The 19144-nt window shown below is 40.6% G+C and overlaps 1 protein-coding gene across 4 annotated transcripts in view; it reads left to right on the top strand.

Moving 5' to 3' along the window:
- Positions 1-19144, top strand: part of arhgap32b (Rho GTPase activating protein 32b) — a 246867-nt gene that overhangs the window by 19082 nt on the left and 208641 nt on the right. The window contains exon 2 of one of the 4 annotated variants that reach the window (XM_082960293.1): positions 11183-11281. The exons of the other annotated variants lie outside the window; for them this stretch is intronic. The gene's annotated coding sequence lies outside the window, so the exon portion shown is untranslated. The remainder of the gene's footprint in view (positions 1-11182; positions 11282-19144) is intronic. 4 annotated transcript variants of the gene reach the window in all.

Raw genomic sequence — 19144 nt, forward strand, 5'->3', positions numbered from 1 at the left:
CTCCATCAACAGCAGGTGCATTTCAAGAGCGGCAAATTTGAATCCAAATAAATGTCAAAATTCAAATTTTTCAAACATACAACTATTTTACACCCTTTGAAAGATAAACATCTCCTTAATCTAACCACGTTTTACGATTTCAAAAAGGTTTTACGGCGAAAGCATAAATTTAGAGTATGTTAGGACAGTACATTTACAAGAGTTGTGTGTAATGTTTTGTCAATTCAAAGACAGGGTCACCAAAACCATAAAACCAGCTAAAATGATGCACTAACCTTTTACCATCTCCATCAGATGACACTCCTAGGACATTATGTTAGACAATGCATGCATTTTTAGTTCTATCAAGTTCATATTTATATCCAAAAACAGCGTTTTACTATGGCATTGATGTTGAGGAAATCGTTTCCCTCCAATACCCGGCGTCAAGTCAGCGTCACAAATTAAATAATTAAAATTAGAAAACATTGGTAAAATATTATATTGTCATTTAAAGAATTATAGATGTACATCTCTTGAACGCAATCAACTTGCCAGATTTAAAAATAACCTTACTGGGAAATCACACTTTGCAATAATCTGAGCACTGCGCCCAGAATAATACGCGTTGCGATACAGACTAGACGTCATGTTGGGGAGATCTAAAATCGAAAATACTATGTAAATAATCCATTACCTTTGATTCTCTTCATCAGATGTCACTTCCAGGTATCACAGGTCCATAACGAATGTAGTTTTGTTCAAAAAAGCTCATCATTTATGTCCAAAAATCTCCGTCTTGTTAGCACATGATCTAAGCCAGCCGGACTTCTCGTCATGAACGAGGGGAAAAAATATATTTACGTTCGTTCAAACATGTCAAACGTTGTATAGCATAAATCATTAGGGCCTTTTTTAACCAGAACATGAATAATATTCAAGGTGGACGAATGCATACTCTTTTATAACGTATTGGAACGAGGGTACCCAACATGAACTCGCGCGCCAGGTGTCTAATGGGCCATCATCGTTCCATGGCTCTTGTTCGGTCAGATCTCCCTCCAGAAGACTCAAAACACTTTGTAAAGGCTGGTGACATCTAGTGGAAGCAATAGGAAGTGCCAAAATATTCCTCAGCCCCTGTGTTTTTCAATGGGATAGGTTTAAAGGTAATACAACACATCAGGTATCCACTTCCTGTCAGAAAATGTCTCAGGGTTTTGCCTGCCAAATGAGTTCTGTTATACTCAGACACCATTCAAACAGTTTTAGAAAATTTAGGGTGTTTTCTATCCATATGTAATAAGTATATGCATATTCTAGTTACTGGGTAGGAGTGGTAACCAGATTAAATCGGGTATGTTTTTTTATCCAGCCGTGTCAATACTGCCCCCTAGCCCTAACAGGTTAAGGACCGTTCCACAGGTGCATGTTTTTAACCCTTTACAATGATCTGTGAAGTGATTTGGACTTTTACTAATTATCTTTGAAAGACAGGGTCCTGAAAAAGGGACGTTTCTTTTTTTTGCTGAGATAAATGCCACGGTGCAATTTAGAAGTTGCCCAAAAACCTGCGACCAACACATATTCATCCGCGACATCGTTTTCGAAGCAGCCAAATTTTGCAGGAAAACCCCTGACTTCGTAACCCTGACTCTAGGGTTCCTGTAGGCCCCAGGAGGGAGGGATATATTGTGCATTGCCGCCGAGACACAAGGAGCACCTTGGTCGTCTGGATAGTAGAGGCTTTATCGACGGATTCTTGAGTCAGCCTGTCGCATTGCAGCCTGGACCTCAGAGACTGGGCAGACGAGCAGAGAAAGAGAGTAAGGAGTCTTATGGGAAGGAGAGTGAAAGATCGAGAGAACAATAAGGCAATATATCTGCACCCCAACAAGAGGAGCTCACCTCAGCCAAATCACTCGAGGGACTTTACATCGGCTTTGTGTTTCAGTGCCTTGTGGTGTCAGCAATTAGGCTAGCTTTTGTCTGGTGTCGTAATGACCGATGTGCTCGACTTTTGGAAACGTTTCGGCAAGAGCAGCATTCTAAACACACCCTACAGGGCACTTTTTCAAAGACTACGTCAGCGCTTCGCTCAGAATAGTGGGACACAAGGACGCTGATTCATTAGCTGATGTGCTTTGAAGGCAGACTTCTGTTCTGTTCTGGTAGTGCTCTCTGTCCAAACGTTTTCCATTTGATATGTTTTCCTGGCCTTGAAAAGGGATGCTATTAGCTAACTAAGTGCAACCACCCTATCTTATTTAAACATATCCCGTGGCTTTTTAATTGGTCTGCTTTTTGCAAGCTGACACTAGAGGACATTTCTGTAAATAAAGACCTACTATTGGGATAAAAGGCCAACTTCTCATTTATAAAAATGTAAATGTTGCCATCGCATGTGTTAACCTGACTAGGTAGTTTGGCAACCACCAAGGCAAATAAACAAATGAATGTGTTAACGAGCAAAACAAGCATAAATCTAGATATTCAAAATGAAATGTCTCAACAGCCCTGCAGTCATATTATGCAACTGACCCCACCCTCCTTTGTACACTTGTTATGTACGTGAGTGCTCATAAACTCTCAAAGGGCTCCTTGTTTGTCTTCATCCTCTGCTGCTGCACACAAAGGCAGACGTGACCCCTGACCTTGGCCCTGGATGCTGGAGGAACATTGTGTGTTCATTATTTACACAACTGGCATAGCCCAGTGTCCCGGGCCCTGACCCCACACATTAAGAGCTGCTAACTCGCTCTCGCCCCACAGCTTGAAAAGCATCTCCCCTCAGCCCCCCAGGCCGCACATACACCGGCTTCTGAGGATGCCATGGAATTCCCTATCAGGATTCCATTCCCCCATAAACAATTCCTGCATTGATAGGGGAGGTTGGAAAGCTGCCAGGGTATTCCTACAATGGAGAGGAGGGATAATGAGGCAGCAGCATTGACAAAGGGAATTCTCATTCAGGGCCTGGATTGGCAACATGGTGTGTGTGAAATTGTGCGGCAGCACTTAGGGAGCCACAGAGCAGATACCTGAGCAGGATCTCCCACCAACACACTCACAATCCCAGCCATTGTGCTCCCTGTGCATGGGAGGGCATCCGGTCATGGTGTAGGCTCTCAACGCCACTCGTTCCAGAAAGAGGAATTTCAACTTGCTTTTTAGTAGGGCTTGAGAAACATTCACACTCCCGTCAGTTTTGCGTTTTTTTTTTTATAATGAGTGTAAATATATAGACGCTAGAATAACTGAGAATTGGTATTGTTAATTGTCTTCTGTATCATTAGTGATGGGGGTAACATGGACAGTTGCTTCATAGTATTTTTGGAAGATATTGATATTTGACTCCAAGTATCTATTTGTTTCCATCTCCTTTCTCTCTTGTCTCTCTGCAGTAGACATATTGTGAGCAATATGTTTGGAACATCAAATCGCAATAAAATTACAATGCATATAGAATTGTGAGAATTGCAATACTTATCGTATTGTCACCTAAGTAAGCATTGTGATATTGTATCGTGAGGTCCCGGCAATTCCCAGCCCTAGTTTTAATGCTAATGTTGTGTGTTTTCAGTTAAAAATCCCATCAGCATGCTCTTGTCCCACTAGTTCTGTTTAGCCTTGTATAGGAAGCCATTTACCGTTGCGTTTTACCCAGTCACAGAATTAATACACTGGAGTCCAAAAATGTGGAGGGCACAAGTGAAAAAATGTCAAGTGCACCAGCTCTTTACATTTGGAAGAGTTGTTGAGTGGCTAAGTGAGGAGTTAAGTGAAGTTGGGTGAGAGAAATAGGTGCTCTGAGTGAAACTGAAGTGTCTGTGTGTGTTAGTGGAGCACGAGTCAGCTGTTTGTTCACCCGCACCGCCCTCAATTGCTAATAACCCACCCGCAACCGCCCAACCTATACAGTGGTTCCTCCTTTAAAAGTTATGAGCTTACGCTGTGGAACTTAAGAGGTAATTTGTGGTTTAGAACGGTACCCTGCATCACCACTGCATTGCACCAGACCAGCGCAAGGGGGAGTTGGAGCACGGATTATGCTTTTGGGTCCTACTGTGTCTCTAACTGACAATGAATGGGCGACATAAACCTACATAGAAACGGATAATTGTGCACAACTTCAGTATTACTTACTAAAACTGTTGTTACACTAAGGTTTTTATTTTATTTTGTTAGGATTATTTTGCTCTTACTGTAGTAGTGTAGTGTAGCCCACTCCCGACCGGTCATGTTGTACAGCGCCTGAGTGGCGCAGCCATTTTTAATTTGACCCTTATTTTACAAGGTAAGTTGACTATTTTCTACATTATAGAATAGTAGTGAAAACACCACAACTGTGAAATAACACACATGGAATCAGTAAACAAATAATTTTTTACAAGGACAGCCTACTCCTTCCTCCCCGTCGGGGAATTGAACCCCGGTCTCCCGCGTGCCCGCATTCTCTAGTACAGCCATTATTGAAGGCAATCAAATGCTTCTCAAAGATGCCCTCTGGTGGTCAAACTAGCACTAACTAGCATTAATGGTACCAGTGGTTAACACTTCAATAACGTGCCATAGAATTCTGTGGCACCATGCAAGCTGTGCCGCAGTACGCTGCAACTTTTAAATGAGGAATTACTATGTGATAAAGTTAATCTTAGGCCCGCACCTGACCCTAACCCGCTAGTATAGAAAATGCGCTGTAGGCTACAGTCAGACCGCTGAATGATTTTTTTTGACAGAAGGTGCAGGATTTATTTTGCCAGATTTTTAGATATGTTTCTGCTTATTTCTGCCATTTTCGTAGGCTATTTGTCTACTTGTCTAATTATAATGAACGAAAATGTAAACACAACATGCGGCGATTTTACTGAGTTACAGTTCATATAAAGAAATCAGTCAATTGAAATAAATTAATTAGGCCCTAATCTATGGATTTCACGACTGGGCAGGGGAGCTAGGTCCAGCCAATCAGAATATGTTTTCTCCCCAAAAATGTGCTTTATTACAGCCAGCATTCCGGATCGCCTCTTCACTGTTGATGTTGAGACTGGTGTTTTGTGGGTACTATTTAATGAAGCTGCCAGTTGAAGACTTGTGAGGCGTTGTCCTCTTGCTCACTTGTGCACCGGGGCCTCTCACTCTTTCTATTCTGGTTAGAGCCAGTTTGAGCTGTTCTATGAAGGTAGTAGTACACACAGCATTGTCCGAGATCTTAAGTTTCTTGGCAGTTTCTTGCATGGAAAGAGCCTTAATTTCGCAGAACAAGAATAGACTGATGAGTTTCAGAAGAAAGATCTTTGTTTCTGGACATTTTGAGCCTGTAATCGAACACACAAATGCTGATGCTCCAGATACTCAACTAGTCTAAAAAAGGCCAGTTTTAATGCTGCTTTAATCAGAACAATACTTTTCAGCTGTGCTAACATAGTTGCAAAAGGGTTTTCTAATGATCAATTAGCCTTTTAAAATGATAAACTTGGGTTAGCTAACACAATGTGCTATTGGAACACAGGAGTGATGGTTGCTGATAATGGGCCTCTGTACGCCAATGTAGAAATTCCATAAAAAATCTGCCATTTCCATCTACAATGGTCATTTACAACATTAATGTCTACACTGTATTTCTGATCAATTTGATGTTATTTTAATGGACATTTTTGCTTTTCTACATTTCTAAGTGATCCTAAACTTTTGAACAGTAGTGTATGTAAATGTGATATTTCAGGTGGTTTAATATAAACTCAGAAAAAAAGAAATATCCTCTCACTGTCAACTGTGTTTATTTTCAGCAAACTTAACGTGTAAATATTTGTATGAACATAAGATTCAACAACTGAGACATAAACTGAACAAGTTTCATAGACATGTGACTAACAGAAATGGAATAATGTATCCCTGAACGGGGGGGGTTCAAAATCAAAACTAACAGTCCGTATCTGGTGTGGCCACCAGCTGCATTAAGTACTGCAGTGCATCTCCTCCTCATGGATTGCACCAGATTTGCCAGTTCTTGCTGTGAGATGTTACCCCACTCTTCCACCAAGGCACCTGCAAGTTCCCGGACATTTCTGGGGGGAATGGCCCTAGCCCTCATCCTCCAATCCAACAGGTCTCAGACGTGCTCAATGGGATTGAGATCCGGGCTCTTCGCTGGCCTTGGCAGAACACTGACATTCCTGTCTTGTAGGAAATCGGTGTTGCCGGTGAGGACCTGCCTTACATCAGGCCTACAAGCCCTCAGTCCAGCCTCTCTCAGCCTATTGCGGACAGTCTGAGCACTGATGTAGGGATTGTGCATTCCTGGTGTAACTCGAGCAGTTGTTGTTGCCATTCTGTACCTGTCCCGCAGTTGTGATGTTCGGATGTACCGATCCTGTGCAGGTGTTACACGTGGTCTGCCACTGCGAGGACGATCAGCTGTCCGTTCTGTCTCCCTCTAGCGCTGTCTTAGGCGTCTCACAGAACGGACATTTCAATTTATTGGTGTGGCCACATCTGCAGTCCTCATGCCTTCTGCAGCATGCCTAATGCACGTTCACGCAGATGAGCAGGGACCCTGGGCATCTTTCTTTAGATGTTTTTCAGTCAGTAGAAAGGCCTCTTTAGTGTCCTAAGTTTTCATAACTGTGACCTTAATTGCTTACCGGCTGTTAGTGTCTTAACGACCATTCCACAGGTGCATGTTAATTAATCGTTTATGGTTAATTGAACAAGCATGGGGAAACAGTGTTTAAACCCTTTACAATGAAGATCTGTGAAGTTATTTGGACTTTTACGAATTATCATTGAAAGACAGGGTCCTGAAAATGGACGTTTCTTTTTTTTTGCTGTTTACCTTTGCAAAAATGTCTAAACCTGTTCTTGCTTTGTCATTGTGGGATATTGTTTGTAGATTGAGGTGGGAGAAAAATACATTTTAAATGAGGCTGTAACGTAACCCTTTGGAAAACATCAAGGTTTCTGAATACTTTCCGAATTTACTGTAGCCTAAATATTTTAGAACCTTTAGAATGTACTACCTTTTATGTATAGCATAAACACAACTAGTCACAATGTTTGTTTGAATTAGAGGTCGACCGATAACGGTTTTTCAACGCCTATACCGATTATTGATGGACCAAATAAAGACGATACCGATTAATCGGACGATTTTTATATATATTTGTAATAATGACAATTGCAACAATACTGAATGAACAATGAACCCTTTTATTTTAACTTAATATAATACATAAAATGTATTTAGTTTCAAATAGATAATGAATCTGTTTCAATTTGGTTTAAATAATGCAAAAACAGTGTTGGAGAAGAAAGTAAAAGTGCAATATGTGCCATGTAAAAAAGCTAACGTTTAAGTTCCTTGCTCAGAACATGGAAACATGTGAAAAGCTGGTTGTTCAATATTCCCAGTTCTTCAATATTCCCAGTTAAGAAGTTTTAGGTTGTAGTTATTATAGGAATTATTACGCGTCAGCTATTTTTCTCTATACCATTTGTATTTCATATACCTTTGACTATTGGATGTTCTTATAGGCACAATTGTATTGCCAGCCTAATCTCGGGAGTTGATAGGCTTGAAGTCATAAACAGCGCTTGCAGTAAAGTGCTGTTTGAATGAATGCTTACGAACGTGCTGCGGCCTACCACCGCTCAGACTGCTCTATCAAATCATAGACTTAATTATAATAAACACACAGAAATAGTAGCCTTTGGTCATTAATATGGTCAAATCCGTAAACTATCATTTTGAAAACAAAACGTTTGTTCTTTCAGTGAAATACGGAACCGTTCCATATTTTATCGAACGGGTGGCAACCCTAAGTCTAAATATTGCTGTTACATTGCACAACCTTAAATGTTATGGCATAATTATATAAAATTATGACAAATATTAATTAAGGTCTTTGTTAGGAAGAAACACAGTTCGCAACGAGCCAGGCGGCCCAAACTGTTGCATATACCCTGACTCTGCTTGCACTGAACGCAAGAGAAGTGACACAATTTCCCTAGTTAATATTGCCTGCTAACATGCATTTATGTTTAACTAAATATGCAGGTTTATAATTTTTTTTACATCTGTGTATTGATTTTCAGAAAGGCATTGATGTTTATGGTTAGGTATATTTTTTGCAACGAATGTGCTTTTTTTCGCAAATGCGCTTTTGTTAAATCATCACCCGTTGGGCGAAGTTGAAGTAGGCTGTGATTCGATGATAAATTAACAGGCACCGCATTGATTACCGTAATTTCCGGACTATTGAGTGCACCTGAATATAAGCCGCACCCACTGAATAAAAAAAAAAAATATATAGATGTATATATTATTTTGAACATAAATAAGCCGCACGTCTATAAGCCGCAGGTGTCTTCCGGTACATTGAAACAAATGAACTTTACACAGGCTTTAACAAAACACAGCTTGTAACATATATAAATAGGCTTTAACGAAACACGGCTTATAACAAAAATAAATAGGCTTTAACGAAACACGGCTTGTAACAAAAAATAAAAAATCTGCAGTAAGCTTTAGTTGTCTTTTCAATTCCTCCCGCTGCTGTTTCCAACGTCTTATCATCGACTCATTAAGACCAAGCTCCCGTGCAGCAGCTCTATTTCCTTTTCCAACAGCCAGATAAATCGCCTTCAACTTGAAAGCTGCATCATATGCATTTCTCCGTGTCTTTGCCATGATGAGGGTGACAAAATGACTACCGTAATCAGAATGATGGGAAGTTTGAGAGCGCTCGATTTAATCTAAACAGTAAACAAAAAGTTGTTTGACCTTAACCCGTTCGGCAATTTCATTGGTCTAATGAAAGCTTCATGCCGCCAAAAAACTGAGCACGTCACAGAATGTGTTTTTTTTGCAAAAAAAAATTGAAAGCAGGAAAAATCCATATATTAGTCGCGTCATTGTTTAAGCCGCGACGTTCAAAGCGTGGGAAAAAAGTTGCGGCTTATAGTCCGGAAATTACAGTATATGCAACACAGGACAAGCTAGTTAACTACACATGGTTGATGCTATTACTAGGTTAACTAGTCATTATGTGAAGATTGATTTTTTTTTTTTACAAGATAAGTTTAATGCTAGCTAGCAACTTACCTTGGCTCATTGCATCCACAAGGTCCTTTTGACGCTGCACTTGCGTAACAGGTGGTCAGCCTGCCACGCAGTTTCCTCATGGATTGCAATGTAATCGGCCATAATCGGCATCCAAAAAGGCCAATTACCGATTGTTATGAACTTGAAATCGGCATTAATTAATCGGCCATGCCGAATCTGATTAGGCTACTTCAAAAGTGTCCTGTAGATTACCTGCTCATGTTCATCCACTCCACTCTAATATAATTCAAGCATCCAAACTGCGCAACGGCCATTCGATTTAATGGAAACAGACTTATGTTACAAAACACAAAAGCTTAATGACATTCGGAGATTGGATTGACAATCATTCACTACTAAGTAGGGAGGGATGTATTTTCTGTTTGTCGAGATGATCATCAAACCGTGATAAGAGCTCCAAGTCGGTAATCCGTATGCAGTTATGCGTTGCCTATTGGTTGTGTGTGGTGCATTGGCACAGAAACCTGTTGGTGGGAAATTTTGTTGCGTATATTTTATATAAATATAGCATCAAAATGTTAAATCTGATTTCCCCCTAGCTGCTCATTGACTGTAGCCGGCTCTGATCGTAGTGTAATGACACAGGCAGGGAGCGTGAACTTAGCTTTGGTGGTCGCCAAACCCTCAACCTTCTGGCCTGTTAGACCTGCGTGGCATTGACTTTGCCACTAAACCATGCTGACGTGGTAAAACCGTTGTCCACATTTATAAAAACGGTTGCTAGTTATTTATGGTGGTAGTCATTATTTTTGAGTCCAGCTTTTGAGGGTGGGAAGGTGTGCATTTTTTTTACAGTACGAAGGGAAGCAGGATTTCTGTTTGGAAAATGTGGTGCCGGATAAAGTGACAGGGAAGATTTTAGTTTACCTGTCTGATAAATTTACCGGATCCATATTCATTGGGTGCATAATCCATAAGGGTGTCCACCCAGTGTTCAGAATGACAGAAAACACATGTAGATTATGGTAATTCATCTTAACAGAACATGCAACTCCTCTACTGAAGCAGCCCATAAAACAATTTTCAAACATTTACCAAAATGCAATTCATGGGAGAACACCATTATTAACAGCGTATCTGATGCAAGCGGTATATGGCAGATGAAAATCTCTGTTAGAAACTAGAAAGAGGGTGAATCTGAAGATGCAACAGCTATGGGTTGCTAATATGACTTGGAGTGTGCCTTTGGCTTCTGGACAGCCAGAAAAAGTTGATATGAAAACCAATAGAACAGGAGAGAAATGGCTTAAAGTTTTTCATAGGCAGTGTGTGTGGCAATCGGCCTAGCTGATTATTGAGTTTTGGCTATCAGTTAAAAGTATCAAAAATATGTGTGAAGATAATGTCATTCTGTTTTTTGTAATTAAAGTTTGTTTCCTGTCACGATATAACAATGCAATTGAATTACATTTAGCACTAAACAATAACTTGACAGACATTAAAAAACACACACACACACACACACACACACACACAATGAAGATAGAAAAAAGGAAACAAAAGATAATGTGTCTTGAGTATCATTTTTTTATGTTGAGACAAGAACGGGAGGGGTGTTTAGACAATAGGCGCGTCTCTCCAGAATGCACTCTCACCCCCCCCCCCAAAAAAATGTCTTCCGCCAATTAATGCGCAATTATTGTGTGAATTGTTTGCCCTTTGATTGTGTGTTTGTCCCGTTAACGTCATTTGGTTACATTAACTTCTATTACTTATTAGGCGTACAGCCATTTACCGTTTTCATTCTCGAAGTGGAAACGTTGTTTGCAGAGTTCACAATTTGACACACTTGTGAGAAACAAGTTTTTGTTTATTTCATAACCATAATTTACGAATTTTGTAAATTGTTCATTGTCTTTTTGTTTGGTGTTCTCCATATGAGCATGGTTTATCTGTCTTGTTGAGGGAGTGTGCACGGCTGAGCATGCATAGAAGTAGCCTACCTGGCCTGCTGCGGGCAAATGTGGGAAAATGCCCATTTGGGCTTGTCTGATTTCTGGTTGTCTTAACTCACCACACTGATGGAATAAGTCTGTCATTTATTTATGTTCCCTTTTTTTCTTCATTAATATCTGCCAGGATATTAGTAATCCCTCTGTCTGAAGGCGTTCTGTCTCTGGTTTGGACTCCATCCCACTCCCTTCTAAAGGGTCAACTGTGGGACAGCAACACCTTCAGGTAATGCCTTCATCACTCACACACTTAGAGGTGAATGGGGATAGGAGGATGCTACGACATTTGTCCTAAGCTCTGGCAAGTGTTTAGAAAGTCAAGTCTCCTGTGAAAATCATTGGAAAATGGTCTCTTCCTCTCCAGTATTTCCCTTTCACCAGACTCACTTGCTTATGTCTCTTTTTAGAACTATCATACCAGCTTGACCCAGTGTACTCCTGTGTGATGTTAGACAAGGTCTCTAATGCTAACAGAAACATGTATTTTCTTGGTGACCTGACCAGTGACCGGTTATCATCTAGTTGTGCTCTCAAGAGGAAGCTTCTTAATTTGACTCATGCCTGTAACATGGCCCAGGGTATCACTCAACCAACTAGTCTATACCAAAAGTGTTGGATCTGTGAAATCTACTTGTATTGATTATATCTTCACTAATGCTGCAGGGCTTTGCTCCAAAGCAATATCTGTTCCCATTGGCTATAGTGACCATAACATTGTGGCAATAACAAGGAAAGCCAAAGTACCAAAGGCAGGACCTAAAGTTTATTTATAAGAGATCATACAAAATGTTTTCTCAAGACTCTTTTGTTGAATATGTAAAATTATTCTTGCCAATTGGTGACAAACATGCATCTGTTAAGAAACAAACTATTTTGTACATAATGTTGCTGCTTCCGTCTCTTATGACTGAAAAGAGTTTCTGGACATCAGAACAGCGATTACTCACCCGAACAGGCACTCATCCCCGTCATTCGCAGGAGAAAGAGACGGAGAGTTCGCCGAAGGAGATCGGGGTGGCTTGTGAGGATCAGGCAAAGAGTGGCTTATCTGCCTTTACCATCCGTACTGTTAGCCAATGTACACTCGCTTGAAAATAAATGGGACGAACTAAAAGCACATATCCTACCAACGGGACCTTAAAAACTGTAATATCTTATGATTCACCGAGTCGTGGCTGAACAATGGCATTAATTATTAGGAATGCACGATATATCGGTGAACATATCGGAATCGGACGATATTAGCTAAAAATGCCAACATCGGTATCGGCCCGATGTCTAGTTTAACGCCGACGTGCATATCTGTATAACGTAGGTACATGATGTAATGATGCCACGTAAAATGTTGCACTACACGTGCAACACAGCATTCCTAACCTAGCCCATAATGTCTGCTGTGTGGATCGAGCAGTCATTTGGAAGAGAGAGAATTTCAGCGAGAGAACTCAAAGGCGAAATACATTAACGCCAAGATAATGGAATTCATTGCCCTTGACAATCAACTGTTCTCTGTCGTGGTTGATGTTTTGCAACTGGTCAAGCACCGGTACACACTAAAGTTGCCAAGTGCGCTATTGTTCAGATGTTTCCCTGCTGGAGTTATTCAGTAATAGTGTCACTGCTATTAGCTTCACGACATACTATGGAACGCCATTTGGGTCTTTGCGTGTCAAAAAAGGTACATGTCAAATAACACTTTGACAATAACACTATTTGACGTGTTAAATAAGCTTTTAATTTGGCAAGTCAAATAACACAGTTCTATTATAGAATGTTGTGTGTTCTGAATTTGCATGTGCAAGTCAAGCGCCGCCACTACTATCAGTAGCACTGTCAAAGCTGTACAAAAAAGTTTGCAAACACCGGCCACACACGGTGTTACAATACCGCGTTGGTAATAAAGCATTATTTGTTCGACCGCAGCTTCTGGGGTAGCTAGCTAGCTTTAGCTTGGTACCTAGCTACCACCAATACAACCAGCCCGAAAACAATGACCAGTAGAAACAGCAGTCATTTTCATTATTCTTAGCAATGATTTAGGAATCCGTGTGCGTAAGTATTAGCTAGGTTGCCACTTGTTGATCACCTATTGAAATTGAACTTCAGTTCATGAAAATAAATAACTAGCCAGCTGCTTAACCCTGTTGCCCAAAGCTAACCTTATAAGCAGCCAGCTAGCTTCATCTGGCTGGTGAGGTTCGACCTGACCGGGTTATGTGTTGTGAAGCTAGCCACAATAAGGACAAAAGTGGAATTTGCGGGTTGCCTTCAAAATAAAAGTACCTATTTGAAAGTGATGCAGGTTACAATTGGTGGAATCATGCCATATTTAGACTAGATAATGTTAAACAAGGTTGGAATGTGATGCAATGAAATGGGTTATCAGTCTACTCGGTGACAACCACAGAATACAACTGTGAAGAGTTTACACAAATATTAGCGTTGTAGCTCTTATCGCGGGACTGTGACTGTGTGAAATCACCTCCCCAGTCAACCTATTGTGTTTATTGGCATTCATATTGCACTGTACAGCTTTACCTAAGGATTGGGGATCAATGAAATGTGGTAACAGTCTACTCAATACCCAATATATTTGTTTCCCAACGTTGTCCTCAGAGTTATCAGACTCCAAAACATCCACGCAGTATTGTTTTTCCTCAGGAATACTGTTCAATACACATAAATTGACAAAATGTGGCACAATTCACAGTTTCAGAGTCCCGCAATAAGAGCTACTATGTTAAAGTTCTCTGGGTGTCACTGAGTAGACTGATACCCCATGTCATTGATCCACAATCAATAGGTAAGGCTGTACAGTGAAATAAGTATGCCCCCAATGCAATTCTAAAGTATAATACACCGGTGTGATTTAAACAGATTTGTCAAATTAACAAATAATTGTCTTGTTGATTTTTTTTTTATAACGTTCCAACCTCATTTAGCATGATCTATTCAATTATGACACAATTCTGCTATTTTTATGAATTTGCATCACTGTCAATGACACTTTTATTTTGAAGGCTGTCCTCAAAGTCCAGCATTGTGGCTAATCCTTATTGTGGCTAGCTTCACATAGATGGGTCCGACCGCCATTAATCAAATAAGAACTGTCTTATAAATTAGGGTTATTTTAGATTATGACACCTAGCTATATAGTTAGCTAGCTAATGATAGCAAACCAACAATCTGTTTTAGAAGCTATGTTTTTGGTGAAGAACATTGTTTGCATCCACGAGCTAGCTATCTTTTATGACCAGCACTGAATTATTATGTGACGTGCAGTCATATTCAGGTCCTGATTGGTCAACAAGCTTATTTGACATGTCAAACAGTGTTATTTGACATGCAAAGACCCAAACTGCGTTCCATAGAAATCCTGGTTGAGAATGAAATGAGTGAACAAATGAACAACGAAACAGCACACCAAGTAAGTGAAAGAAATGGGTTTTACTGGTAATGAGGACATTACCAGTAAGATTTGTCATGGGTCCTCCGATCCTCAAAAGGTTCTACAGCTGCACCATTGAGGGCATCCTGATGGGTTGCATCACTTCCTGGTATGGCAACTGCTCTGCCTGCGACCGCAAGGTAGTACAGAGGGTAGTGTGTGTACAGCCCCTCACCGCGGCCGTGCTTCCTGCCATCCAGGACCTATATTTGTATTTATGAATTCCCATTACTCTTCCTGGGGTCCAGCAAAATTAAGGCAGTTTTATACAATTTTAAAAATATTACAATATATTCACAAATTTCACGACACACTGTGTGCCCTCAGGCCCCTACTCCACCACTACCGCATATCTACAGTACTAAATCCATGTGTATGTTATCGTGTGTGTGCATGTGTCTGTGCCAATGTTTGTGTTCCTTCACAGTCCCTGCTGTTCCATAAGGTGTTTTTTTTAAATGTTTTTTTAAATCTAATTTTACTGATTGCGTCAGTTACTTGATGTGGAATAGAGTTCCATGTAGTCATAGCTCTATGTAGTACTGTGTGCCTCACATAGTCTGTTCTGGACTTGGGGACTGTGAAGAGACCTCTTGTGGGGTTTGCATGGGTGTCCGAGCTGTGTGCCAGTAGTTTAGACAGACAGCTCGGTGCATTCAACATGTCAATACCTCTCATAAATAAAAGTAGGGATGAAGTCAATCTCTCCTCCACTTTCAGCCAGGAGAGATTGACATGTATGTTAGCCGTGCTGCCCTGTTCTGAGCCAATTGCAATTTTCCTAAGTCCTTTTTTTGTGGCACCTGACCACACGGCTGAACAGTAGTCAAGGTGTGACAAAACTAGGGCCTGTAGGCAGGGGCGAAAATCTGATATCAACTTTGGAGGGGACAATTACATGAAATTTTCTCAAGAGCAATTCCTGAGGGGGACACCAAAAGTAGTGCTGTAACACATAGCCTACATTGTAATATGGTAAATGTATATTGAGGAACCAAATAAATAAGGTGTTTGCCGTACTCCTAACTACCGGTACCCAAAACTACACAACTAATCACAACAGCAATACCATTGCCTTTAACAAATCTTAGTTCAGGTCACCAGTTTAAGTTGAGTGTGGGGGTATCCATGGCATTTTCCAATTATGTTCCTATTTTACAAGTCAAAAAAATTGAACCTTTCATAATGTTGCCAAACAAAGACTCAACAAACTTACCTGAGACTCCCTGTCTCTGCCAGTCTGTCCCTGCATATCTGTCCCCAACTCTGCTGTCTGTGTGCCATCTGTTGCCTGCTCTGCCCAATGACATCATTGTGTAACATTTCCATTAGAATTTCATTTCTTTCTTATGAACATTTTATCAACTAGTCTTTGAGATATTAGGCTACTAGGGTTCTTACTATGCGTTTTGGTGTATTGAAAAATACTCTGATGTGCGTCTTTTATTTTTCTGCCATTTTTGTAGCTGGCTGGCTGGCTACACACACACACACACACACACACACACACACACACACACACACACACACACACACACACACAGTGTGTAGGTCATTTACAGTAGGAGATGGGCTTCTATCATATCTTTTATCATTCTATTTGGGCTTCGATCTAAAAGGTAGCTAGCAAATGTGAAAATGATTAAAATGACAAGAGTTGACAGCTGTATGAGTTCACCATTTACACAACATAGGCTGCAACCTTTTGTAATTTTAATAGTTTGTTTCATATTGGCTGGCTTTCAACAATAGCCAAATTTGCAAAGCTAGCGAGCACCAATTCAGTTTCAGTGGTGTTTGCTATAATCTATGCTACCCGGGTTAAATAAAGGTGAAATAAAATAAATTAAAAGTTCACTTGCGACAATTTAGCTTTTGCAACGAGACCATTAAATATATTTAAGACAATGGTAGAAGAGAGTGTAGTTCTGTTCAGTTTGGACTTCAGTTTATCGCTAACCTTATCACAGGGACTTTGAAGCACTAACTTACATCATCTGCATGCTGATTCCATCTTTGACAACGCCACATAAATGGAATAGGTACTAGCTAGCTTAATAGTTAATATTTGCGCGCTAGCTCTGCATATTCAGCTAGTGTGTGTGTGCGCGATTGACTGGATGAACCTCACGGCAGTTATGTGCAAGCTAAGGAACTGGCAGTGGATCAAACCATTGTGAGGCAAAGGGTGGGGGGGGTTGCAATCTTTTGAAACTTAAAAACGCGCTATTAAGTGTCTATAATCAGCACAATTGCTTTCATTGCATATTATTAATATTATTTAAATTACATAGTTATGTTTCAGTGATATATTGGGGGGGACAAATCATATTTTTCCCAGGGTGGGGGGGTCGTGTGTCCCCCGGGATTTCCGCCCCTGCCTGAAGGACCTGCCTTGTTGATAGTGTTGTTAAGAAGGCAGAGCATCGCTTTATTATAGACAGACTTCTCCCCATTTTAGCGACTACTGCATCAATATGTTTTGACCATGACAGTTTACAATCTAGGGTTACTCCAAGTAGTTTAGTCATCTCAACTTGCTCAATTTCCACATGATTTATTACAAGATTTAGTTGAGGTTTAGTTGAGTGTTTTTCCAAATACAATGCTTTTAGTTTTAGAAATATTTAGGGCTAACTTATTCCTTGCCACCCACTCTGAAACTAACTGCAGCTCTTTGTTGAGTGGTGCAGTCATTTCAGTCGCTGGAGTAGCTGACGTGTATAGTGTTGAGTCATCTGCATACATACACACTCTGGCTTTACTCAGTTAGTGGCATGTCGTTAGTAAAAGTTGGAGAAAAGCAATGGGTCTAAACAGCTGCCCTGGGGAATTCCTGATTCTAACTGGATTATATTTGAGAGGCTTCCATTAAAGAACACCCTCTGTGTTCTGTTTGACAAGTAACTCTTCATCCACATTATAGCCAGGGGTGTAAAGCCATAACACAAGTTTTTCCAGCAGCAGACTGATCGATAATGTCAAAAGCTGCACTGAAGTCTAACAAGACAGCCCCCACAATCATTTTATCAATCAATTTCTCTCAGCTGATCATCAGTCATTTGTGTAAGTGCTGTGCTTGTTGAGTGTCCTTCCCTATAAGCATACTGAAATTCTGTCAATTTGTTTACTGTGAAATAGCATTGTATCTGGTCAAACACAATTTTTTCCAGAAGTTTACTAAGAGTTGGTAACCGGCTGATTGGTTGGCTATTTGAGCCAGTAAAGGGGGCTTTACTATTCTTGGGTAGCGGAATGACTTTAGCTTCCTCCAGGCCTGAGGGCACACGCTCTCTAGCAGGCTTAAATTGAAGATATAGCAAATAGGAGTGGCAATATTGTTCGCTATTATCCACAGTAGTTTCCCATCCAAGTTGTCAGACCCCGGTGGCTTGTCATTGTTGATAGACAACAACAAGTAGTTTCTTCTTTTTATTTAGTTTAGTCACATGCTTTCTTAATTTACAGTACGTTTGCCAATCAGTTGTGCTGCCAGACTTAATTGCCAGACATTTTGCCTCATCCCTCTCAGCCATACAGTTTTTCAATTCCTCATCAATCCAAGGAGGTTTAATCAGTTTACATTTTCTTAATGGGTGCGTGCTTATTAGTAACTGGAATAAGTAGTTTCATAAATGCTTCAAGTGCAGTGTCTGGTTGCTCCTCATTACACACCACAGACCAGCAAATATTCTTTACATCATCAACGTATGAATCACTACAAAACTTATTGTGACTTCTTATACACTATATTAGGCCTAACCTTTGAAACTTTGGTTTTCCTAGATATGACTTTTATATTGTGATCACTACATCCTATGGATTTGGATACTGCTTTAAAGCAAATATCTGCAGCGTTAGTAAAGATGTTTAAAAATAATAATAATTATGTCACCTTTATTTAACCAGATAGGTTCTCATTTGCGACTGCGACCTGGCCAAGATAAAGCAAAGCAGTTTGACCCAAGCAACAACACAGAGTTACACATGAAATAAACAAACATACAGTAGAAAAAGTCTATATACAGTATGTGCAAATGAGGGAGGTAAGGCAATAAATAGGTCATGGTGGCGAAGTAATTACAATATAGCAATTAAACACTGGAATGGTGGAATGTGCAGAAGATGAATGTGCAAGTAGAGATACTGGGGTGCAAAGGAGCGAGATAATTAAATAAATACAGTATGGGGATGAGGTAGTTGGATGGGCTATTTACAGATGGGCTATGTACAGGTGCAGTGATCTGCGAGCTGCTCTGACAGCTGGGGCTTAAAGCTACTGAGGGAGTTATGAGTCTCCAACAGTGATTTTTGCAGTTCATTCCAGTCATTGGCAGCAGAGAGCTGGAAGGAAAGGCAGCCAAAGGAAGAACTGACTTTGGGGGTGACCAGTGAGAGATACCTGCTGGATCGCGTGCTACAGGTGGGTGCTGCTATGGTGACCAGTGAGCTAAGGCGGGGCTTTACCTAGCAGAGACTTGTAGATGCCCTGGAGCAAGTGGGTTTGGCGACGAGTATGAAGCGAGGGCCAGCCAACGAGAGCGCACAGGTCGCAGTGGTGGGTAGTATATGGGGCTTTGGTGACAAAATGGATGGCACTGTGATAGTCTGCATCTAATTTGTTGAGTAGAGTGTTCGAGG

Source organism: Salmo salar, chromosome 13 (genome assembly GCF_965601325.2).
Source record: "Salmo salar chromosome 13, fSalSal1, whole genome shotgun sequence".
NCBI classification, from domain to species: Eukaryota; Metazoa; Chordata; class Actinopteri; order Salmoniformes; family Salmonidae; genus Salmo; species Salmo salar.